This window comes from Polistes dominula, unplaced genomic scaffold, assembly GCF_049000335.1.
Source record: "Polistes dominula isolate Pdom_NZ unplaced genomic scaffold, Pdom_raw_medaka contig_20, whole genome shotgun sequence".
Classification (NCBI taxonomy): domain Eukaryota; kingdom Metazoa; phylum Arthropoda; class Insecta; order Hymenoptera; family Vespidae; genus Polistes; species Polistes dominula.
In genome coordinates, this window is record NW_028301147.1 from 2,825,835 (window position 1) to 2,852,512 (window position 26,678).

Here is a 26,678-nt window from a genome sequence, read left to right on the forward strand (position 1 = left end):
TTTCTATTTTTTGTTTGTTTGTTTGTTTATTTTTTATATTCGTATACATATTCTTTTCACCTACCCTCCATCCAAACTAAAAATCTCATCGATTTGTTTCTATCCGCTAGTTTTGCTTATCCCTCCCTCGCCCATTGGGTACCACAATTTCCAAACATTCAACTTTTCGACAATTTGTCGTGTTATAAAACACACATACAACAACAACAACAACAACAACAAAATGTAACAAATTTAACGAGTCTTTTCAAATTTCCAACGATTTGTGGTTGCTTTCCCCAACGTATTCGCGGTTGTGTAACTGTAACGTTAACAATTTTGACAATAATATTATTGGCGAATATTGTCAATGAAATAAAAAGAAGAAAAAAAAAAAGAAGAAAAAAGAGGGAAAAAAAAACAATTTTGGTAAAAAAATAGTAATCGAAAAATCACGGAAAAAAAATATATGTATTCTCTTTCTCTCTCATTCTTTTTTTTCTCTCTATCAACTCTTTCTCTTTCATTAATTTAATTCGATAGGCGGTAACGCTTTAATTATTAAGCTGAATAAATCCAATTTTGGTTGAACAAATTCGATAAAATTTTCTCTCTCTCTCTCTCTCTCTCTCACTCTCTCTCTCTCTCTCTCTCTCTCTCTTGAGTATTCAAACATTATTTTTATTTCTACTCTTTTTTTTCATTCGTACATTGATTTTAATTCCACACTGATAGATATTCCAAAAAAGTAATAATAATAGGTAAATAAATGTGAAATATATATTCTATGAATAATAATAATAATAATATTTAAATAATAAAATATATAATAAATAAATAAAAAATAAAATTAATATATAAAAAATTACTCTATATTAGTATATTACTTTTATAGTAATATATATAGATTACTTTTTTTAAATAATATAATTTATAATTACAAATTAAAATAATAATTTTTTTAAACATATAAAATTTATAAAATAATAATTTATTAATTTATTATTAATAATTAAAATATTATATATATATATATATATATATATATATATATATATATATATATATATATATGTGAGAGTGAGAGAAAGACGAAGAGTGCGAATGTATGGTGTGCGTGAAAACAATTGATGAATGTGAAAGATGTGTAAGAGTATGCAGCGATATTGGTATAAGTGTAAGTGCGCGCAGCGATATGGACATGAGTGTGAGTGCGCGCAGCGATATGGGTATAAGTGTGAGTGCATGCAGCAGTATGAATATGAGTGTGTCCAGTAAGAAAGAAAAGCGGGCGTGCACCCCGAAGTCTCTCGAATATTCCCGAACCGGAAATCAGGAAAAGGTCTTTTGTTTAATCGGTCGGGAATAGTCTGGAGATTTCGAGAATGATTGACGGAAGTGATTGGGACCATTGGTGGGGTGAATGAGTATATAAGCGCGGCGAAGAATGCGATCTTCGCCTTCTTGATTCGGTGCGACTATTTGTGAATGAAAGAGTGTAATACGAGTGTACTTAAGATTTCTAACTATTGTTACTTACTTTCCTTTTCTATCTCTTTATTATTATATTAAACCTTAATAATTAAACATTTGTTCTATTATAATAAATACTTATATTTTAAATTTAAATAAATCTTACATATATATATATATATATATATATAGGTAAATTATAATATTGTTCAATTATAAATATATATATATATATATTATTGAGCAATATAATAATATAATATTTATTATATATATAAAATAATAGAATAGAAGGGAATCAAAAAAAAGGGAAAGGGAGAAAGAGAGAAAGATAGAAGAATAAAATATGACCACTTAGTCAATTATTGGAACAACTAAAAGTAGAGACTCTCTCTACTCGTAAAAGTCGGCTTCCGCTCAAGTGTCTTATTGTTTCTATAGTATAGTAGAGTGGCAAAATAAGGAGATGGAATAAAAGGTACTAGAAGCAAGAAATAAAGAAAGAAAGAAAGAAAGGAAGAAAGAAAAAGAGAAAGAGAAAGAGAAAGAGAAAATAAGGTACTGCCAGTGGTGTAATGCTAAAGTACACATACACACATACACGCACATATACACATAATAATACTTTTTCCACTCGAGTCCGAATGTCAGAAAATAATAAGTGTGAGAAAAGAGAAAGAGAAATAAAATAATAAATAAGAGAGATATAGTAGAAGTAAAAAAAATAAGTCGAGTCTCTGTGGATTCGGATAATCAGAAAGAAAGGTGTGTGTGTGTGTGTGTGTGTGTGTGTGTGTGTGTGTGTGTGTGTGTGTGTGAGAGAGAGAGAGAGAGAGATTCATTAAAAAACTCAAGAAAATTTTTCATAAAAATAATTTACTTATTAATTTTGATGTTTAACATTGTTTTCTAATTTCTAACTAATATTTTTCATGAATTTAATCTTCAATTACTTACTGCTGTTCTTTTTTCTTGACCTTTTTTTTATTTATTATTATTATTATTATTATATATATATAATTAAATTTAATAAACCGTCATAGAGATAAACTGTTCCATATAATATTTTATTAATCGAAACGAAAGAGAGAGAAAGAAATTATTTATTTTATCGAGAAAAGAAATATGAACAAAATGAAATATACTCGTTACGATTAAACTCCTCCTCATCCCATCTCCTCCTGTTCCCCCTCCTGTTGACAAATTAACTTCATACGTTAATTTAATAATGTCACGAGACAAAGAAGGAAAGAAACAAGAAAAATAATAATAATAATAATAATTATATTAAAAAGGTCAGATCGGGAAAACAACATAACGATAAGTCGTAGATTTTTGAAAATAAAGAACAAATTAAAATTGATTGAAATAAAAGAGAAAGAATATTGAAACCAAAAAAAAAAAAAAAAAAAAATGAAATAAAAAGATCTCTGGTTAAATTTGTAAATTAAATAGAAAATTGAAACGGATAATATATAATATAAAATATATTACATATATTTTTCATTATATACGGTAACTTTTATTCGTTTGAAATATGTATGAAAGGTTCGTGTTATATATAATATAGAAATATGAACAAAATTTTAATGTTAAATGACAGGAAAGAAAGAACAGACAGACGATAACAAAAAGATAAAAAGAGATAGAAAAAATGAGAAACATTTTATATTAATTCGTACGGTCTGTTAACGTATCTTTATTACACGTGAAATTTATTATTCAATTCGAAATAAAACCGGTTTCCGAATGTTCAAAGAGTCTCATGTAAAGTGGAGATAATATTCTTTATCGTAGAACGATATTTCAACGATTCCCATGCTATACCGGTATAATAGAGGGAGACCCCAACCGACCAATAGATAAGCGTTTATAGGAACTTCGACAAAAGGCTTGAGTTCTCTCTCTCTCTCTCTCTCTCTCTCTCTACATCATTCGATTCAGAATTACGCATCCAGGAGAATAACCATTTTGGTATGGTGGTGGGAAGAGGGTGGGGGGTATAGGAATTGAAAGCTGTGGTCTTGCCATCAATCCACTACGATAGTTTGATTTCGATTCATTGTCAGTCAGGCCACTTCCTCTCAACTTGATCGGAAAATCATATACATTATATATGACTAATATATATATATATATGTATGCATATACATGAATCTAACTAAATACACACGTTGTGTATTATGCACATTGAGAAAGAGAGAGAGAGAGAGATTTGAGGTATTCGATTAAATGTAAATATTCATCCTACGTAACAAACATTTTCAATGATTTTCAACTTTAATTATAAACATAATCTCATTGAATGTTAATCTTAAATGATATTAATTTTTAAAAATAAAATATATTAATCGAACTATCGTTATGGGAAATTTTTAAATAGGTTTTTTGTATCTGTAGTTTCATTTCCCAACTATCTTTGTGATTCGTGATATACGTCATTAGAAAATTAATAAAAAATGTACTTTTATTCAATTCAATTTGAATATAACTTTAACATTATAAGATAATGCTACTACCATATGTATTATCAGAGTATTATTTAATTGAAAACTGTATTATGTATAACAATAGAGAATTGTGATCTCAAACTAATGTAAATATTATGATTATCTAATTGAAATTGTGAATGATATTTACATGAATTATTAAATATTTATCAATACTAGATGAATATTTCATTGATAATATTATAATAACCATTCATGGCTTATTATTACCATTTCATTTTCTTGAATGATTGAACTAACAAACAGATATTACACACGGTTACACAGGTACTTACGATTATTTTCATTTCTGAATGAAGAAGATTAGCACAGTTAACAGTTAATATCGTCATTTGTCACTTAAAACTCTAGCAATAATGTACATATATGTATACACACCTGAAATTAATCAAATCGACTCCAGTCGAGCAATTAAACGCTTACGATACATATCGAAATCGGACCCCTTGCAATGCTCTAATGAATCTGGTTTGAAACCACACAACGTGACTATTATCCGATATATAACGTGCTTACTTGTTGTTGATCGTAAACTACGTGTCACGAGGTAAAGCACGTAAAACACAGTAACGTTGACATTTGCAAATAACATTTGTAAAAAAAGAAAAACCTATTAATTCTATTTATTCTTATTATCCTATACATTGTATCGTACTTTTGATGTTACGTATCAGTATCGATAAGTCATTAATACTTTGTGTGTATAATGTTTTAAATCAATCCAATTACAAATGATCTGATTCATTTTAAAAACATATGTATATATGTAAAAAAATAATAACAACGAAAAAGAGCTCTATATGGTGTCGTGCATAAAACGTTAAATATAAATACAAAATTATTGAAAATTATATTTTCAAATAACAAATCAAATAATTGTGTTTCCCTTTTTTTATTTATATCAATTCTATCTCTCTCTCTCTCTCTCTCTCTCTCTCACACACACACACACTCCATTACGAGAGAACTCTTTTTATTTTTTATTTAAACAAATAATATAATAATACTTTTATAACGTATATATACCTATATATCGATTGTGATTCGTTAGATTACATTACCGAGATAAATTTGTAAAGAGTATTATGAAAACGACCACTTTAGCATGCAACGAAATAACGAGATAGCATATGCTCTTGGCTCGCGAACATACATGAATGTATGTTCATAACATACACACACGCATACACGTATCACACACTGGTTGGATTATTGACTAGCTTGTTCAGTTACGTCACACACGTTCCTACAGCTTTCGAGATAATCAGTTCTACGTGCAAAACGATCGGTCCCATGGAAAAACGAGCTAATACCTCCCACGTATACTACAATATTATATTATTCTCACAAACCTCACGTATACGTTTTAAACAACCATGCACGAAATACATATTATATAAATTTAAAACCTACTTTGCGTTCTATTATAATATATTTATATATTTGTTTTTTTATTTTATAAAAGAACCAATAGACAAAAATAATTTCATTAAATTTCAATCGAATTAATAATAGAAGGGAGAAAAAATAATTATTTAAAAGAAACCAAAAATGTGCTTGAGCTTGTACCTTAAAATCTTGCCATAAAACCTGTCATAATGTTTCAAAGATAAAATAAATCATTTGATGAAAAATGTTTCTTAATAATTCCATCACTCGTAAATCACAAATAACAATTTAACTGAAAAGTTTCTCGTCTTAAGTGAGAAAATGTAGAAAATTTCTATAAAAAAAAAAAAAAACCACTCTTTACAGTAGAGACGGATACTCGTTAAAACTATTCGCGTTCTCTTAAAAATTCCTATAAATTTATTTTACCTTTCTTTTTTTTCTTTCTTTCTTTCTTTTTTAATAAACGAAATATAGTAGGACGTATTATAAATAGATGTAAACACAAAAGCATATACATAAATATATGCTTACACATAAAACTAACAATCGAATCGTTTAATCCGTTGAGTGAAGAAGCCTCTTAAAACGTTAAACTCGCAAAACACGTAGAAATTTTGCGAATCTCGTTGCTCGTTGTTGGAATTCAAAAAAAAAAAAAAAAGAAAAAATAAAAAATAAAAAAAGAAAAAAAAAAGAAGTTTATATTTACGAGCATAGAGCTTCCGCCGAAAGTAATATTTTTACGTTCAAAAACGATCCCAGAGCTAGGGGGACTAGGAAAGTCCCGTAGGAAACTGAAATTCGCATTACCGTCGGTTCTGTCAATATCGAAAAGAGATATACTACGAGAAAGAGAGAGAGAGAGAGAGAGAGAGAGATAGACAGTGTGTGTGTTTCTAAAAGGTTTAAACGTTAGCTACCGTTTCGAAACTCCGCACAGATGCTCGTAAATCCTTAAGAGAATCGTTTTACTTCTATCCTAAGCTATTTTCTAAGATTTCAATCCTTAGATAAAGGTAAGATTCGAGTTCGGGATATTTCGTTGAAATTATTTCAGTTATTTTGTTCACGGTCTCTTAAAAAAAAAAAAAAAAAAAAAAAAAAGAAACTACATTGGAGGGTAAAATTATACGATTAATTTAACGCCATTTTACTCGTTACGATGTAAGTCGTAAAAAGGGTCATGATTTCGTGATAAGATATGAAATTGTATAATAAAATTGATCAAGAAGATAATACGTTAAGGTCAACATTGTGGAACGATAAATAAATCAACGTGTTGATAAATATGAAAAGAAAAAAATGATATAATAAAATATAATTAAAAAAAAAAGAAAAAAAAAATAGAAAAAATAATATGTTGTTGTGATTGTTAACTAAACGATTTTCAAATCAAAACCTATTAAGAAAACTAACACTACTATAAGGATTAACAACTTGGAGTGGTTAGAGTTTTCTTGTAAAAGCTTTCGTGCCGTATCTACGCACACGTTGAAGCACGTACACATGCTAAACTAGTCCGTGGTAAATTAACATCGTGTTGTAGCTCAAGCTGCAATTAACGAATTTTCGAGTTACCAAGAGAAAGAGAAAGATAGAAATAATGAACAAGGTAACTGAAAATTTCGAAGAAACTTAACGAAATTGTTGAAACATTCATATTGCAACAACAAAAATTTCTTCTCTTTAATATGAATAACCAATATCGAATAACCCATTATGAAAATTTTACTAATATGAACAAAACAAGAAAAATATTCGATATAAAATTAAATAATTTAGTTTTTTAACGAATAACGAATCGTGAAAAAAAAAAATCATCGAATTTTAACGATGAATAAAATTCCAAATTAAAAGCAAAAACGAATCGTTAAAAAAATGATTTGTGCGAGAAATAAAAAAGAAAATAATAAAAAAATTGCTGTTCTACTTCAAATGTTTTCTTGTAACTTTATATAAATAAATAAATAAATGTGTTTTTCAACTTATGAGACATTTAAACATTAATTTTCCTTCGTAATAAAGTCTCAATGAAGATCTCACGTAAGCGTTTGAGATATTATAAAAACCTTTTGCTATCCAACACGTGTAAAATAGAAAAAAAGTAACAGGAGAAAGAAAAGAATAAAGAAAAGAAAAGAAAAGAAAAAGAAAAAGAAAAAGAAAGGTGTAAAATGAGAAAGACAATAAGAGAGTCCCTCTCGTAATCGTACATTTTAATCTCTGTCGCAAAGTTTAATGGAATGCGTACCATAATTTCCCGTTAGGTTGGCTCGATTCACGAGTAAAAGGTGGTGGTGGTGGAGGGGGGGGAGGTGGAAAAAGCACGAGGTGTTCCAGATCTCTGGAAAATTACAAATCACGAGGTAATACCTGTCTCTCTCTCTCTCCTTCTCTCTCTTATACATACACATACACACATACACACACTTAGTCGAGGACTTTCCAGGTGGTCAAAAGCTCCTCGTTATTCCATTCACAAGAACCAGCACTTCTGCAACCAAGCTTTTCTACATATAACACAAATACATGGTACTCGTAAGTTAAAAAAAAAAAAAAAGAAAAAAAAACATTTAACACGTACCACATACAATTTACTCAATATATATATATATATATATATATATATATATATATATATATTGTTAATAGTATAAAATTCTTTTACCAACACTTTTTATGTATCAAGAATACGATCGATGGCGGTCACTAAAAATTCACGTTTCAACAATTTCCCTCAATATCAATCTTAATTATTACGGTCTATTAATAAAACTTAATTGAAACGTTTTTTAATAAGTGAACTGGTAAAGCACAAAATCTACATTTGTTCCAATCAAAAAATTCGTCTATTGAAAATTTTATTTGATTAAAAAATAACACAAAGTAATACCGTAGAAAAACAATTAACCATTTACGTTTTATGTCGTATTTTGTTTTCGATTAAAAAGAAAAATTAACAAAAAGAAACATAAAAATGAAAGATAGAAAACATCATTGTTGTTTGTACTCGTAAAAAAAAATTGCAAGATAATAAAAACAAAAAATTGATCCTAATTTACGATTTGAAAGTCTAGTATAATTGGAGCTTTTTCCGTGTGTATGTGTGTGTGTGTGTGTGTGTGTGTGGGCGTGTTTCCTTCGTTTTTCCATTTTTCTCGTGAAAGTCAGCGTACCAAATTGACCGTCGAGAATTCCTCACGCGCAAGCTCCGAGCTTTCCCGCGTAAGCCAGCCATTAAACCCGTCTCCTCTTCCTTGTTCGAAGTAACGACGGGTGCTTTTCGTTCGACCAACGACGGTCTGACTTTGGCGTGTACCTCTTTCCTTTCCTCTCCACTGTTAAGTATTTTCGCGCCCAAGGAATAAATTCAAAACTAACCTTTTCCGGGAAGTTGGTACCGATGTTGCTACGAGGGGGAAAAGCACGCGCGTGCCAGGAATTTCGAATTTTATTCTAGTAATGGTGAGAACTCCTACTGCAAATACGTCAAATCCCCTTTCTTTTTTTTCATCTCTCTCACCTCTCTCTCTCTCTCTCTCTCCCACTTCTCTATACGATTTTTATTTTACTTTGTTTTTTTTTTTTTTTTTTTTTGAAGAGAGAGGAAGATAGAAAAGTTCCAAAGTACTTATACCACAAATGGTTCAACTTTTTTTCATTATTAACTCAAAGTATACATATGTGTGTAAAAATAGTTTGTATATAGGAATATACACCTAATATCTTTGTCATTTTGTTTTTTAAATTAATTTATTTAATTTATAAAGATAATATATTATCCTGTAAGTATTTTATTAAAAACAAATACTGATACCAATAAATAAAATAACTAAACATACAAGTAGCCTTAGGTATAACAAATAGTTATAGGAGGGTTACCTGTACTATACTATACTATACTATACTATTCTATACTATATCGTACTATCGTACTATAGTATAGTATATAATATATAGTATAGTATAGATTATTATAGTATAGTATATTTATTAGATTTTCTATTTAAAAAAGTACCTACTCAAAAATTGCATCAACTTTTCTAAAAGACATCTTAATTTTACTATTTTTTATTTTTAAAATCAATTTACTATATTAAATATATTAAAATATATTTCAATCCTATTTCTACAAATATTTAATTATCAAATAAATAAAAACTAAAAAGTAAATGAGAGAAATATATTAATTAGATTATATTATTATATATATATATATATATATATATATATATATATATATATATATATTTTTATTATATCTATTTAATATTAATTAAATAGTATTATTAATTAATTAAATAATTAATAATATATATTATTATTATATCTATTTAAAATTATAATATTTTGATATAAGAAAAGAGAGTATTTAGAATTTCCTTGATAATAGTCAGTACAATTAAAAAAAATGTTATTATTAATCGTATCGTTAAAGTCACTATTCACCTCGTCTCGTCGTCGTCGTCGTCGTCGTAGTAGTAGTAGTAGTAGTAGTAGTAGTAGTCAGGTTTTCATTCAATCGCGTCACGTGCGTCGTTAAGAAGATAGGTCTGTCTCTCTTGTAAGTATTTTAAATACATATACATAAATCTTAGTGTTCGTTAACAGGAAAGATTTTTCTCATGCCGGTTTGGTACTTTAAATAACGAACGGTTTTTCTCTTTTCCACTTTGTCTACTTCTTCGTTTTCTTCTTCTACTTTTTGTAGACATTTTTTTGTTCTACATTTTCTTACTTCTTTTTTTTTTTTCTTTCTTTTACGATCCCGCGCCACTTAACGTTTCGGTCTTCTTGTCGTGGAAGAAGATAACGCTTCAGGCTTGTATTCCTTCTATAAAAATTTCAATTCCGTTGCGAACCCTTCTGGCGACCACGTACATAGAGGAGTATACCCTCCTACACCTCTACACCATACTACACTTACCACCAATGTACGTACCGTACCGTACCGTATCGTATCGTACCTAAGACCGAGGTAAAAATTTTCTTTCTACTGAAAAATGCGAGAGAATGGATACGATGAAAAGGCGAGAATGGCGTCGTCTTAACCGTCTTATCCACCACCACCACCACCACCTCTTCTAGTTTTACTTCGTTCAAACGACGACAAGGTAGGACGAAACTTTCTTCGTTCCGTGGTACACACACCCACACACACATACACATATACACAGATATACACACACCTTTTCTTACCAATAGGTTCAAATAGAACAACTTTCGACGAAGAAAATTAGAAGGGAAAATACTTGTTCTCTTTCTCTCTCTTTCTCTTGATCGCAAAAAGAACGATTCTCTCTCTCTCTCTCTCTCTCTCTCTCTCTCTCTCTTTCTATCTATCGATAGCGAATGAAAAAGCCGACTACGGAACTCAGGAAAGTCGTTGAAAATCCCTCCAAGATAGTTTCTTCGAAAGACATTCCCCATTCTTGAACATAACTTCTTTGACTTTTCCTATTTGAAATGAGAGGGACTTTACTATTCCTTAAGAAAATGAACTGTGATAATAAATGGAAAATGTCTTCCCATTGTTTTTCACGACAACTATGACAATTTACTTATCCTTTATTTTTTCTTTTTTTTTCCTAATTATGCTTACATATATATTTACAAAAAGAAAAATATACTTAATGTAAAAATTATTTTTTCAAACTTTGATTTTAATTAAATTCAAATCAATCTTAATTATACAAAATTACGTAATTATTAAAAAGAGATTTAATGTCTTTTTAATATTAAATACACATGTATTCAATATTTTGTGCTACTAAGGAAATAATAATATTCCTCTCACCTATCGATGTAATTAAATTTACAAAAATATTCAAACACTTTGAAAGTAATATCTAATAAAAACAACAATTAATTATATCTGAGAATACGATCGTAGGACATAGCAATAAATTCTCGGACATAATTATGATAGTAGGGTAGGAAAGTTTCATTGAATTACAGGGAATGAAGTTTCAAGCGTGTCGAGAGTTAAGGTCGTGGTACCAACCTTGGCGGTAACATTGCTACGAATAGCAATAGACGGTGTATGACGGTGAAATAGACTAGGGATGTTCAAAGTGATAGGAAGGATGGGGTGTATAGGCGGAGTATATGATGGTATGGGAGTGGGGGGTTGTTGTAAAGGGAAGTAGGGAAGTTACCGTGTGTGTATATATATATATATATATACGAGAGTGAGAGAGAAGGGTCTCTAGGACAAGGTGTAGGTTAGATATGTAAGCTAGCAGCGTATATCCTCTGCTATTGTATCACTCCATTAAACATTCGCTGCAGTGCACTATAAACCACGATATAATCTCGCAATGCGGTAAACACTAGCGTGTTGAACTACTACTAGCAACACATAGTCCTTCCACCACGTAGTAGCCTATATCCTCCCACTAGTGAAAGCATTACTAATACTAATGTGAATACTTACTACGTATAGTAACATTTAGCAGCCAAACCGATAATTTCGGTAGGTGTTGAAAACGCGTCGGCCCGTTTCTAGCTTAATCAAAACCAAGAGACGAATACTATACGCCTCACGATGATTAAGCTCCCATCAAAGTTACCCTCACTCCTCCCCAAAGTGAAAGAGAAAAGTAGAATGTATATATATATAGATAGATAAAGAGATATACGTATATGGGAATAGAGAGATGAGTTATATCCTGATTATCATCTAACCTGTATATTTCCTTTACTAACATAAATTACAAATTCTATGAATCCGCATATTACTTTCAACAAACTTTCGTTAATTATTCATTTTCAACTATATTGTTTTATGATCTTTCTTTTATTTTATTTTTTTTTTTTTTTATTATTTTCAATCGACTTTACGAAAAAATCGTATAATCGCTGTTAGGAAAAAAAAAAATAGTCAAAAAGCGATATAAACGAATTCTTTTTTTTTTTTTCCCAACGACTTTAATCTAGATAGAATTACAACAAACAAACAAACAGAACAAACGATATTTTTTAAATATAATGTTTGTTCCTTTTTTTTTTTTTATTTCTCTTCCTATTTGATTTATATAATAAACAACAACGTTCTATGGCATTCGACGGTTAACGATAAAAAAATAAAATAAAAAATAAAATAAAAAAAAAACAAGAAAATAAAATAAAATAAAATATATGGACACATTCTCCTTCCCTTTCTCCCTCGCTACCTCCCTACCTCCCTCCCTCCAACCCTTCGATCATGTTTTCGAGTATAAACCAAGTTTATGAGATTCTGAATACCCAACGTTCATTGAAATTGGATTCGATCCCGTGATATAATATCGCGACAAAAAAATATACCAATATCATTTCATTTCAAAATATTCATTCTATATCTTTTTCCTTACCCCCCTCCCCCCTATGTACATTGTTATATACATATATATATATATAAATAAAATAAAAATATATATTACAATTCTTTTCTCGTGGCATTAATGGATAAAATAATAGTAAAAGCTTATAAGGGTCCGATCATTTCTTTGTATTTGAAGTTACATTGATACGAAAAAGAGGTGAGGAAGAGGAGGGGGGAAGGGGTTCAAGGGTTGAACGTTCTCCTATCTCTTTCCTATTTCTATTTTCTCCCCTCCCTTCCTCGCCCCCACCTCTCTTACTTGCACTTACAAGAAAGGGTGCGTCTGGCTGCTAACAGACTGCCATAATAAATGTGTCTACGCGAAAGTCCTGTACGATTCTGCTTGCCTCTCTTTGTCGATATGTGTACCCATTATTCAGAATGAGACATTATTCGTCGAGAAAGAGAGGACAGAGAGAGAGAAAGAGAGAGAGAAAGAGGGAGAGAGAGAAACAATAGGAAATCGCTTTTACGACCGATAATTTGTCTCCCTTTTTGTACAGAATGGAAAAATATTAAAACGTATGTTTATGATTGTCCTCGATATTTCTCTCTCTCTCTCTCTCTCTTTCCCTTTCTTTCTCTCTTTTTTCTCTCTCATACACATTATATATATATATATATATATATATATATATATATAATATTTTCTCTTTGTTTTTGGATCACTCAGACGCGTTTTATGGGGGACGATCGAAATAGAACAATACCGATAACGACAATGCTTTGAAAAATGAAAAACGTTTATTCACAAATTAATTTTCCTCATTTATTCATCCGTTAAGATGATTTTTTTTTACTCTTCTCTACCCCCCCCCACCCTTATTCATATAAACTATCGGAATATAATATATATTTCTTTTTGATCAATTTCTTTGTTTATTTATTTCGTATTATGTACAATAGAAATGAAGCAAAAATTGTCCTGTAAAGATGAAAAATTAAATTCTATTTCGTCATTGTTTCATTATACAGTTGAAATAATAATTTTTTACTATAATAAGCAAAAAGGAAAAAATAATTTGAATATAATACATAAATGAATTTGAAAAAAATAAAAAGAAAACATGAAAGTATATATATAAGTATTTTTAATACTTTCTTGATTTAATGCAAAACAAGGAATAAAAAGGTGGTATATATATAATTAGTTATATATTAAATATATAATTATATTATACTTAACTATACTATATTATTCTATAACTATACTGTATAACTTAATATATATATATATATATATATGTATATTATATATACAATGTTGTTGTTTCACTTGTATTTATTTTCGCTATTATATTTATATAGGATGCTCCGGCAACGCGTTGCTGCTTGTTTTGTTATAATAATATTAATTTAAAATAATTCAAAACTATTTAATAAATTAAAATAACGTACAAAATAATACCACAGTTACAATGTAATACATAAAACAATAATACAAGAAAAAATCTAAAAAGTAAGGTTAATTATGTCATATGTAAATCTGAAAAAAAAATGTGAAATCATTGAATTGTAATACGACGCCATCTATCGAAAACTTACAGTACCTAAAGACCTAAATAACCTTTAAAAAATAAATCCTTAAAAACTATCCTATATACTAACTGAATTGAAAAAAATCACACGGAATAAAAAAAAATAATTTCAAAATTCATTGAAAATCAACAATGTAACATTGAATTTTTATATATAAAGATATATGAATATACAAAAACGAGAATCGTAGCTATGCCTTCTGGTGTTAACTCAAAGTTTTGTGAATACTTTTAAATTATATTAAAACACCCAGTATAACAGACAGGAAAACAGGCAAGCAGGTACGAAGACACCACCTCTTCTAACACGAGCCACGAGATTTTCCCAACCTCGTGAGATTTACAAGAGAAGTTGTACGTGGTTCTCTACCCGAGCAGCTCAATTCTCCCACCATTTTCTCTCGTCTACTACTGCTACCCCCTTCTCTTACAACCCATCCCTTTACCCCCACCAACCACTCCCATCGCCTATAAAATATTTAATTAGTTGTCTTAATGCCTAGCTACACTTCCACTTGTTTCTACCACCTTGGAAAACTTTCATGAATCCTTCCCTCCATGGAAAACGTGCGTAAGAGAGAAACAAAGATAAAGAAATGTATATATATATATATATAGTCAGATAAATAAAGAATGAAGAAAGAGAGAAAATGAGATGGAAAATACAGTTGAAAACTTACAAAAGTATTCGTCGTATTCCAAAGTGGAGGAAAAAAAAAAAAAAGAAAGATCATAGCCATACTAAAATAACTCCACCACGATCGATCCCATTTCCAACTTGTTAAGGGAAAAATTGTAAAAAAAAAAAAAAAAAAAAAAAACCATAGGAAAATCGTAGAAACATTACTGGAATTCCGAATTTTTTATTTTTCTTGTTTTCTTTAATATAAACCAAGCTACCCCTCCTCTTCCTCTTCCTCCTACTACTTACTATTTTTACATTACAAGACCCAAGAATAGTTCTGTACTGTTACGAAAATACTTTTTCAACGATTCGGTTTAATTACGCTTGGCTCTGATCTTTTATATCGATCCCATTCTTACTCCTGTATAATTAAAGTAGACTTTCTTTTATATATATATATATATATACAATGTGGTTAAATACGTAATTATACTTTCACTGTGATACATTTATTTGTATAGTATTACATCAAACAAATTTATATTTTCAACAAAACCACATTTTTTCTGGTTTTTTTTTTCTTCTTTTCGCGATAATTCGAACAATTATTGAGTCATAATTTTTACGAATTAAATTTTTCGTCCTTCCCTCTTTAATTATTCTTATTTTTTTTTTTTTTGGAACATCTTCTTTTTCGTCTTTTAATGTTTTTTTTTTTTTTTCTTATTTCTTGTTACTACAATATTTCTTAGTCGTTTACAACTTCTTCTACTTATCGTCGCATCTTACCAAGCGTAATCCCTTTTTTTATTGGTCACACTTTAGGGGTGGAAAATAGTCCATTTTTATCAGAACTACAACCACCCTCTTTCTCTCTTGACAATCTGCACCCCTACCACCCCCCCCGCCCGCCTTTCCATTCTCTTTTCTCTCTTAGTTTCTCTTTCTTTCTTTCTTTCTTTCTTATTTTATCAGATACGATACGAACAACGATCACTTTACTTACGTCTACCGAGTATAATAAATTTAGTAGCAATTTTATTCCTTTCTCGGCGCTACCACCGTTAGAACATTTTATTGTCGTCGTTAGGTCAAACGCAGAACTACGTCTACGCAAGTTTTACACACAATCACGTTTTACATTACCACAATTTATATGTAATACATATATATATATATATATATATATATATATATATATATATATATATATATATATATATAAATTATTAACCAATTCAGTGTGTAATAAATAAAGAAAAATTAATTTCTAAATTTCAACTTCCAATATTTTCTATTAACAAATTTAATGTGATTGACGAGTATACTCGTCATGCGTATAAAGTAGTGTCCATTGGCTGTTTAAATTGTAATTTTTTCTGAAAAACAAAATATATTCTTAATTTTCAAGATGTTTAGAATATTTTGAGACTATGCTGGAATAAAACAAAGAAATAAAAAATACCAATAATTTCAGATGAACTCATGCGTTCTCGTATGAGTCTCCCTCCAATGAGGGCGCCACAGTTCACTGGTTAAAACGTACCACAAAGTTCAACATAAAAACCTTTATTATTTAATTATCAGACACTATTATTTAGAAAGAAAAAAAAAGTAATAATAATTTAAATATGAAGATACAATTGTTTCAAATTCATAAAACAATATTTCAAAAAGATATACAAGAAGATTCAGGAAAAGTTAACCTAGTTAATATTAAAACATTTTCTACACTTGTTAGATAAAACAATAATATTAAACATTATCAAATATCGTTATTTAAAATAAAAAAAAAAAGTCATAATAATAATTTAAATATGAAGATACAATTGTTTCAGATTCACGAGACAATATTTTAAAAAAATATTATACAAGAAGACCTAGACAAAAATTAATCAAGTTAATATTTCAAATTACTCTTTTGCTTAACTTTTTTTTTTTCAGAACAAATTTTGGTTCATATTATAAAAAAGAAAAAGTTTTTACTATAATCTTGTAGTCTTACAATATTAAAAAAAAAAAAAAAAAGAAGACAAAAATTATTCTAAGAAACTTTTGGGGTTCCCATCCAGTTTATACGAATTAACACACCCGTATGCATGCAAGAAGATATATATATAAAGAAATAAAATATATAATTAAAACGAGTTTTACCGGTGAAAATAAATTATTATTTAAACGTATAACTATAATAAAATATGTCATTTGAAAAGTTTCACTCCCTCTCTCTCTCTCTCTTTCTCTCTGTCTCCCTCTCTCTCCCTCTTTCTGTTTCTATCATCTCGTTCTATTCATTTTTTTCTCATTTTTTTTTTTGTTCACAGAGACTCATCTAACGAAGCCTTTTTAAAAGATAGATAGAAAAGTTTCTCGCGGTCTGGGAACGAAAAGCTGTTGGAAAATTCATTTTCATTAAATATTCCTTTCTCGTCCTCCAATAGTAATAATAAAGAACAATAGAATTTGTAACTCACACACTAACACACCGTTTTCTTTTTCTCTTTATATTTAAAAGCAGTAATAAAATACATTTGATTAATTAATATCTATCTATCTATACATACATACATACATACATACATAAGTAGATACATCGTTTGAAACATTACGATATAAAATATTTGAATAAAATTATTTAATTATTAAACGATCACAAAGCTTGCTAATTAATTTGCAATTAAATATTGATAAAAGTACGATTGAAATATTATCATGAGAAATGAATTTAAAACAAAGAAAATTATTATAAAGTTTGTTATTTCCTTACACAAAGTGGATAGTTATGACAATTCAATATTGAAGACGATACTTTGAAATACACCTTTGTTAGTAATTATAACCTGGAATGTTTGAAAGGTACGCTAATTGTGTTACACGTATGTATATGTAAATTTATAAAATAGAAAGCATCCTCTAATAAATAAATATATATAACAACGTTGTAACGTTACGAGACTTAAAATAGTCTCAAATGCTTCTTCTCTGATCAAAGAACCGTAAGATGTGAGAAAACATAAAAGCATAAACTGAGTATCGTATTAAAAGCAACAAAAGCTGATGCTGTATATTTCGATGCATCCCTTTTTATATTTTCTTCACGTTAATGCAATATATTCTTCAACCGAAGTAACTATTTATCTTCGATGTAATATTATAGACACACATATCTAATGCATAAATAAAATACAATATAACAAATGTGCATACGAAAATTGCACGAACACAATGTATTTTTTAAGATAACTAAAAAGTTTATAAATGAATTAAATTAAAAAAAAAAAAAAAAAAAGAAGAAGAAGTTTCGTTCATAGGAGGGTTGTAACTTTATAATAATAATATTAATAAAAGAAAATGATATTAACGTTAAAAGCTTCGAATTAGGTATAGTAGTAAATTGATTTTAAAAAATTATTTAAAAACTTTAGTCTTTACTACCCCATACGTGTACACGTAGGTATATCTAATCTAATATCATAGAAAAAAAAAAAGAAATTAAATGTGAAAAGATAAAACGAGATAAAAGGGTAGTAATTTCTTTTTACTTTTCTTGATTTAATATAACATCAAATTAACAAATCTATACGATATATTTTGATCAAAATCTCAATTAAAAAAGAAAAAAGTATATTCGCTGTAGAATATGTTCAATAATTTAAATTAAACAATTTGTATATTATTAAAAAATATCATTAAATATTATTAATTCGTAAGTAGGTTACACTTGTTAATTGTAAAATTAAAAATTATTAATTATATTATTTCTTTGAATTGAAACTCTTAATTAAACCATCTATTATGAAATTTCAAAGAAATATCAAGCTCTGTGTTGTCGACCTTTGAAACGTTAAACAAAAAAGGAATGAGAAGTAATTGGAATGACAACTGTTTCTAATTTCTTCAGAAAGTAAGTAACTAATTATTTAACACGATGTGGAATATATATATATATATATATATATATATATATATAAATATATAACCCCCGTCGAAATAAATCGGATTTCGAAAAGAGAAACTTTCCATTGTATTTCAACCATAATGCTACGAACTTAGGTACACCTGTTTTCCTTTGTTACTCGTAAATTAATATACGTACCTTTATACTATTACCTTCAGTGTCATTTTATTTATCTATTTATCTATTTATTCTATGTGTATCTCTTTCAATCAATTCTCTCATTTTCATAGAGAAATAAGAAAGAAATAAAAATCAAAACTACCATACGTTATAATCGTACGGACGTAACATCATTTCGTAATTAACATTTGTCTGAAAGAAATGAATTGTGAGGGAAGGTAGATGAAAAAAAAAAAGAAAAAAAATTAAGATATACCATGAAAATTTAATATTCACCTTTCATTTTTATCTCCAACCTAAAGAGAGAAATAAAGAAAGAAAGAAAGAAGAGTAAAAGGAGAAAAAAGTGAGAGAAAAATACTTCACCCTGAGAATAGCAATAAATTGGAAAATCCAATTTTTATATATATATATATATATATGTGCATGCTTATATATTTATATGTAACAAGTATATGTTTAAGATCTGTGTATATACTTATATGTTATATAATATAAAAGGATCTGTGCTTTTGCGATAGATAGGAAGTGTCGTCCATTTCTCTAGGAACCATGATTCGATTACCTCACGTGTAGTATACTCGTAAAATCGATTTCTCAAATCGTAGTCAAAGTTCAAAAACTTTTTTTCTCCATTTCAAATCTAAAAAGAAAATATATTTGTATAGATAGAAGAAAAAAAAAATCAATTTTATCTTACGATTTTTTTTAATATTATACTACGTTTTATATTGTAAAATAATATAATATAATGGTAAAAGAAATTATTTATTATAAAAAATTTAGTGTCACATTATTAGTTTCCAATGAATTTCGAAACTACTGAAATTTTGTTTATTTTGTGTGATTTTTTTCAACTTAGTATATAGGATAGTTTTTATCGCGATTATTTGTTATTTTTTATATTGCTAATTTAATGATTAATTAAAGCTAATTTAGAGGTTATCTAGGTCTTTAGGTATTGGAAGTTTTCGATAGATGGCACCGTATTACAATTCAATTGTAATATTTGGATATATTCACGTCGTACGTTTTTTTTAGATTTACCTATGACATAAACTAACCTTACTTTTTATATTTTTTTGCATATTATTATTTTATGTATTCTATTCTAATTGTGATATTATTTTGTGTGTTGTTATTTATGTATATTATCAATTGTATATATTTTAAAAATTTATATTGTTTTATGCCTAATTTGAAGTCCCAGAAATTATTAGTGAATATTGATTGATATGGTAAGTTTTCAATAGATGGCACTGTATTACAATTCAATTATTTCTCGTTTTTTTTTCAGATTATTTGTTCAAATTTTGTTTACGCGATCCTATACGAGAATTTTTATAATATATTATATATAATTTAATAATTATACGTATAAATATCATATTATTCTTATAAATTTTAAATAATTTTCGGAATGATTAATGTTAAATCTTTTAAAAACAAATATGTAAACATTAATCGATATAATATTCTTAACGATTTATTCATTATTATATTTCATATTATTAATTACTTATGAAAACCGATATTACATAAATAAATAAATATATGTATATATATATATACAGACTGCATATACACAAATTCAAATGAGAGAAATATTTACATGACATTTATATACAATATTAGTATTAAACGACGAATAATATTCTTTTTCAACATATTATTCGTATAACAAATATTGTTATAACGTTCGATTATTATTATTATTATTATTATGATTATTTGCAATATTCGTGGTTTATAAAATAATACATTTCAATGGAACGTAATCAGCAATTGAAATTCTTGTTTAACGATACTATTGTATATTATATTTTAAATTTATTTATATATTATTTTTTTTATATTATAAATAATATAATTTATATTATTATTTATTTTATTTAATTATATTATATAATAAAATTTCGTACTGTCAATTCAACCCTTTCTCTCTCTCTCTCTCTCTTTTTTTCTATTTCTTTTATTATTTTTCAAACCAATAAATAATGCAAAGCATCCGGCAGACAGAACTTTTTTCTCTTTCCTGTAAATCTATAAGAATTTTTAAAAGTGTATCTCTCGAAGATAAGGAGAGTACAATTTTACTTCTTAGCACAAAAACGATTCACTGACCCTCCTCTCCTCTTCTCTTCTCTTCTCTTCTCTTCTCTTCTCTTCTCTTCTATTCTTTCCTATTTTTCTCTATTATCCTTTATATCTTTGTCTTTATTTCTCCATGTAATTTCTACAGACAAATGCATTGAGAATAAATTCGATATTTTGGATATCCATGAGAGGAAAATAATGTTATCAAAATGAATACTTATTTTCTTTCGATTCCTGTAATTTCATTCAATAATACCACTCTCTCTCTCTCTCTCTCTCTCTCTCTCTTTCTCTCTCTCTTTCTTTCTCTTTATCTTTATCTTATTTTCTTATTTACTTTTTTTAACTTTTCGATTATATTTTATTACGAAAATTGCTAATTTATATTTATATATTGTTTTGACAACAAGTGTTCTACAAACTTTTAAAATCCATTTCAAAATTAAAGTTATATTCTTTTTTTTTATCTTTCCAATCAAAACAATTACACAATAAATCCTAAATTTATAAACCATTTTATTTGTTTATATCACATTTTTCAATTATAATTTATTTCGATGCAATTGAAATATTAATATAAACATATGACAGAATAAATATTGACTGTTTGAAATTATTTAAAAAAATTTTGATCACACAGCTTGTATTTGCAATAATTTTTAAAAATCATTACAATTGTTAATCTGACAACAACACTTTTGCAAACTTTTAAAATCTAATTCAAACTTGAAGTTATATTATTTCTTGTTTGTCTATCCAATCAAAACAAATAACAAAATAAATCCAATATTTATTACCTTATTTTTTGTTTATCACATTTTAAAACAATAAAATACTTTGATACAATGTAATTATTAAAATATAATATAATACAACAACAACAAAACAGATTGTTACTGTTTGAAATTATTTTTAAAAATGTGGTCCCACTTTATATTTGTAAAAATTTCCTAAAAATCATTCATTATGATATTACAAAAATATGATACATACTGTAGGGGCTCAGTCAGAGAGCAATATAATAACTGATGATGAATAATGAAATATATGTGTGATAATTTTTTTAATACATGATGTGATGTCGAGCGATATTTACATAAGTTTACACAAAGTCGCGTGGTTACAGAAATACAGAATATAAAAGAGTTACACAAATATAAGACCGATTGACTGACCGATTTGCAGTATAACTGAATACACAGACGGATATAACAGACAGACACAGAGACAGATTGACCAAAGACTGAAGACTGAAAAACTAAGCACTAAGGAACAAATACAGACTGAGGAACTGATACAGATAGACTAACTAAAGACACTTTCTTACTTCTTTCCACATATGTATATCAAAAATGACCTACACCCCTTTGGAGAGGGAAGGAGATTATGAATCTTATTGACCAATAGCATAAGGATCCACCCCATAGTCCACCGATGAGTACAGCCTATAGTTTTTGGTAATGGAAATTATGCATAAAGAAACTTGGTCTAGAATATCAGAATGTTATTCCTTTTTATGGTATCATACGTGCTTAGATAGGAATCCGAAACTCCTCAAAAGGGCCCAACACTGCACAAAGGGATTTCATCGAACCAATATATTTCAATAATTCTTAAATTACTTGATGGTTTTATAGCTCTCCTAAATCTTTTCTTTTAATCTCTGAATAGAATTTTCCTTTCAAGAAAATAAAATATTAAGAAAAGAACTGAATACTAGTTTTCGTTTACAATACAGAAACATAGACTGCTTTATAAATTTCGTTTAAAATTAATTGTAAAATAATTGAATAGTAAATGATAAAAATAGATATGAAATGTGATAATAAATAGCGAGTTATGATAAAGCAATGATTTTCGACGAATTGTCTCTAAATAAACGATTACGTATTCAGCGATGTTGAAAGATCGGAAGGCCGATGTTAAACGCATAATTTATTTGTAAAATAACGATTACGATTCTCTCATACACAAACAAATGTACGCACGTACGCGTGTACGCAAGAAGCATGCACGCGTGGAATATGAACGCTACCACGTATATATATATATATATACACATACATACACATATATACATATACATATATATACATGCATAAACTCAATACGATACGATATAATAGTTTTATCGCGAATTATCCATGCATCGGCGCGAAAATTCAATCGATTTTCGTGCTACGAACACGACTATGGTTGAAACAAAATAGGTTTGGTCTTTTCAATTTAAAAATCATCAAATTTGTGTTATTGCGTTTAAGTGAATTATAATAGTTCTCTGTCTATAATGTTTTTTCTTAATTTAATTTTATTTTTATTTCACTTTTGACATTTGATATTTTCATTCTTGATATTTCGTCTAAATGAAATATTTTACATTGAACATACTCAGATATAATATATGTTGTAATTTATATAACATTATAAATACTAAATAATATTATAAATAAATTTATTATAATATTTATATATAATTATTATTATTATTATTATTATTATTATATAGAATTATAAATAAAAAATAATTTATTATTAGTTAAAACTGTCACAGGAGTGACATCACACGTGACATTTGTAACAAACGAATAACCCTTCTTTTTTTCTCATCCTTAGTGAAGGGTATATAGTAATATTATTATTTAATAAAAATATATAATAATATTTATACAAAATATAATCATATTATATAAATATAATATACATTTATTATGTTTATATATATTATTAATATATATTTAATATATTATATATTATTATTAATATATTATTATATATAATTATAGTATATATTATATTTATATATATATAATAATATTTAATTAAAAAAATATATATACAGAAAAAAGTTCTACATAAATGGAAAATAAAAAATAAAAAATAAGAAAAATATCTAATATATTATTGATAAAAAAAAGTGATATCAAAAGTTGACTGATAAAGAATTTGGTATGTGAATTACACGTCTTATTAGTAAAGGGTATATAGTAATATTATTATACAATAAAAATATATTAATATTACTATTTAATTTAAAAAAAAAAAATATATATATATATATATAGAAAAAAAAGTTTCACATAAATAAAAAATAAAAAATAAGAAAAATATCTAATATATTATTGATAAAAAAAGTGATATCAAAAGTTGACTGATAAAGAATTCGGTATGTGAATTACACGTGTTATTACAAATCCTAAAGCTCTGTATATCGTGGATGGAAATACGTTTGAACGTTATCAGGAGGCTTCTAAATCAGAATTATTGGTGTTAGAGTGTCAGTGTGAATCGACGAAAGTTTCGTGTCTATGAACTAACCTGTTCGGTTCTATGATCCTCTTCTATATATACATATATATGTATATATGTCTTTCTCTCTCACAGTCCTTTCGTATCTCTCTCTCTCTCTCTCTTTTTCTTTGATGTCTCTTTTCAACACACTTAATCGTACTTTTCGATATTTCTGTCCTCTTCTATCTTCCCTTTTCTTATCTCAATTGCACAAATTATTTGCGAATTTGTTTTTCAAAAATATAATAAACAATTATTCTTCTTTCTTCTCTTATTATCCTCACGTTGAACGATGACGTTTATTTAATAACTAATGAATTATTATTTAATACTGTTTATATCTCGTTTAATTATGTTTTCTTTTATTTTTTATTAATTTTTATTAATCACACATAGCAAACACTATATTTTTATAGTTTTCACACGTCGATGTTATTTTAACCGGCACTAATATGTCTGTCTCTTTCTCTCCTACGTTCATCACTGGAGACTCTAAAGTTCACCCACTCTTTTATTTGATTATTTTATTATAATTTTTTTTTTCTTCCCGATAGATAAACGACAAATTATTCATTCAAAATAACACTAAGGTCTCTTCTATCACAATTCGAAATGATCAAACCTAATTAAATAATCATGGTAGAAATAACAATATGATCGTACGTATATTTAAACAGAAACATAAAATGATAATTAAATTATATAAAAAAAAACAATAATTAATGAAAATTTCATTTGATACGAGTGACGATATTATTGAAGAAAATATTAAATGAATAAATATATAAAAATGATCTTTTATTTAAATAATATATATTATTTAATTCATTATGTTTCTTCTGTTCTATATAAATTGCTATTTAAAAGAAAAATTAAGTAAAATATTAACCCTTTGAGTGGTGAATACTTTTAACTAAAATGTTTTGTAAGAACAATTTATTATTAATTGATATTAAAATAATATTATATTGAATTAATAATATTAACTATTATTATATAAATAATTTATTATTAACTAGATTCTAATAAGTTTTTCTTTTTATAAATATAATTTAATTAATTAATATAAACATATTACATTATTTTACATTAATATTAACAAACGTCGTGTATGCATCGATAGACCACGCTGATTATTTTTACTAAACTCATATATGCGTTTATAACACTCTAAGGGTTAAATGACGAATTTTCTGTCTTTCTCTGTTATTTTTTTTTTGTTTTGGTTTTTTTTTTTTATTAGAATGATATAATCTAACGATCGATATATTAAAACTATTTCTCTTTCTCAATATATTTTTCCTATTTTATTTTTTTTTGTATATGCAAGAAAGAGACAGTTAACGTACAAGTCATAACGATACTGGAGCAAACAGATGTTCGAAACTAAACGTACGTGACATGGCTTGCAACGATCTAACACGAACAACGTCCCTCTTATATCGATGTCTACGCTATAAAGGAACCTCCATCTAGATGATCGTAGAATAGGAGGAGAAAACTCGCACCTGCTGTCGATACCCTATTCACTCCTCGTTCCACGTTTGAAATAAACACTTCTCAAAGGTGTGGGGGTACCTACTATACTAGTAGTGCAACTCAGCCTTTGGATGAACGAATTTGATAAAAAGAAAAAAAAATTGTAAAAAAAAACAGGAAATTGCTAAAATCTAACAACAACAACAACAACAACAAAAAAGAAGAAGAAATGGGACATGTTGAATGTGTTAGTGTAAGAGGAAGTGAAAGAGAGAGAGAGAGAGAGAGAAATAAATGGTAACACACAGAGAAAGGTAAAAAGAAATCGAAATGAAAACTCGCCGAAAAGAGAATCAACGTAATTTGTTCCGACAGAAAAAAAAAAAAAAGAAAAAAAATGACCTGCAATTAACTGCAAATGGTAAAACTTTTAAAAGAACAACCCCTTCAAATTGGTAGCACGCCTCGACACTTTTGTTATTTACCGATGAAAATGATAGAAAAGAAAGAAAGATAAATATTACAAAAAATAATATAACCTTCCATATATATATATATTAATAATACGTATATTACGTATATTATTTATTACTTAATAAATTTAATAGTATATGTATATATATACGTAATATAACTATGGGGGAACCGAAATAAGAATTTACACAATTTTATTTCTTTTTTCTAATTCCTTTTAACTTGAGCACAATTCCCAACACGTTTTACATTTAAATATTGCGTCTAATATAAAATTCAATATCAAATAATTAATGACGTATACTTATGACATTTAATGTTAGAGCTAAGAAAAAAAGAAAATTGTGATATGAAAAGGGGGGTAGAAAAAAAAATTAAA

General features: G+C 27.4%; 1 protein-coding gene across 8 annotated transcripts in view; it reads right to left on the reverse strand.

Annotated features, from left to right (window-relative positions):
- LOC107066108 (defective proboscis extension response 14) overlaps window positions 1-26,678 on the reverse strand; it is a 243,895-nt gene that overhangs the window by 195,455 nt on the left and 21,762 nt on the right. For 4 of the 8 annotated variants that reach the window (XM_089177428.1, XM_089177427.1, XM_089177425.1 and 1 more), the window contains one exon: window positions 24,374-24,968. The exons of 2 other annotated variants lie outside the window; for them this stretch is intronic. The gene's annotated coding sequence lies outside the window, so the exon portion shown is untranslated. Of the gene's footprint in view, window positions 1-24,373; window positions 24,969-25,742; window positions 26,190-26,678 lie in introns of those variants that run through there. 2 more of the 8 variants (XM_089177426.1, XM_089177429.1) reach the window with 2 other exon arrangements.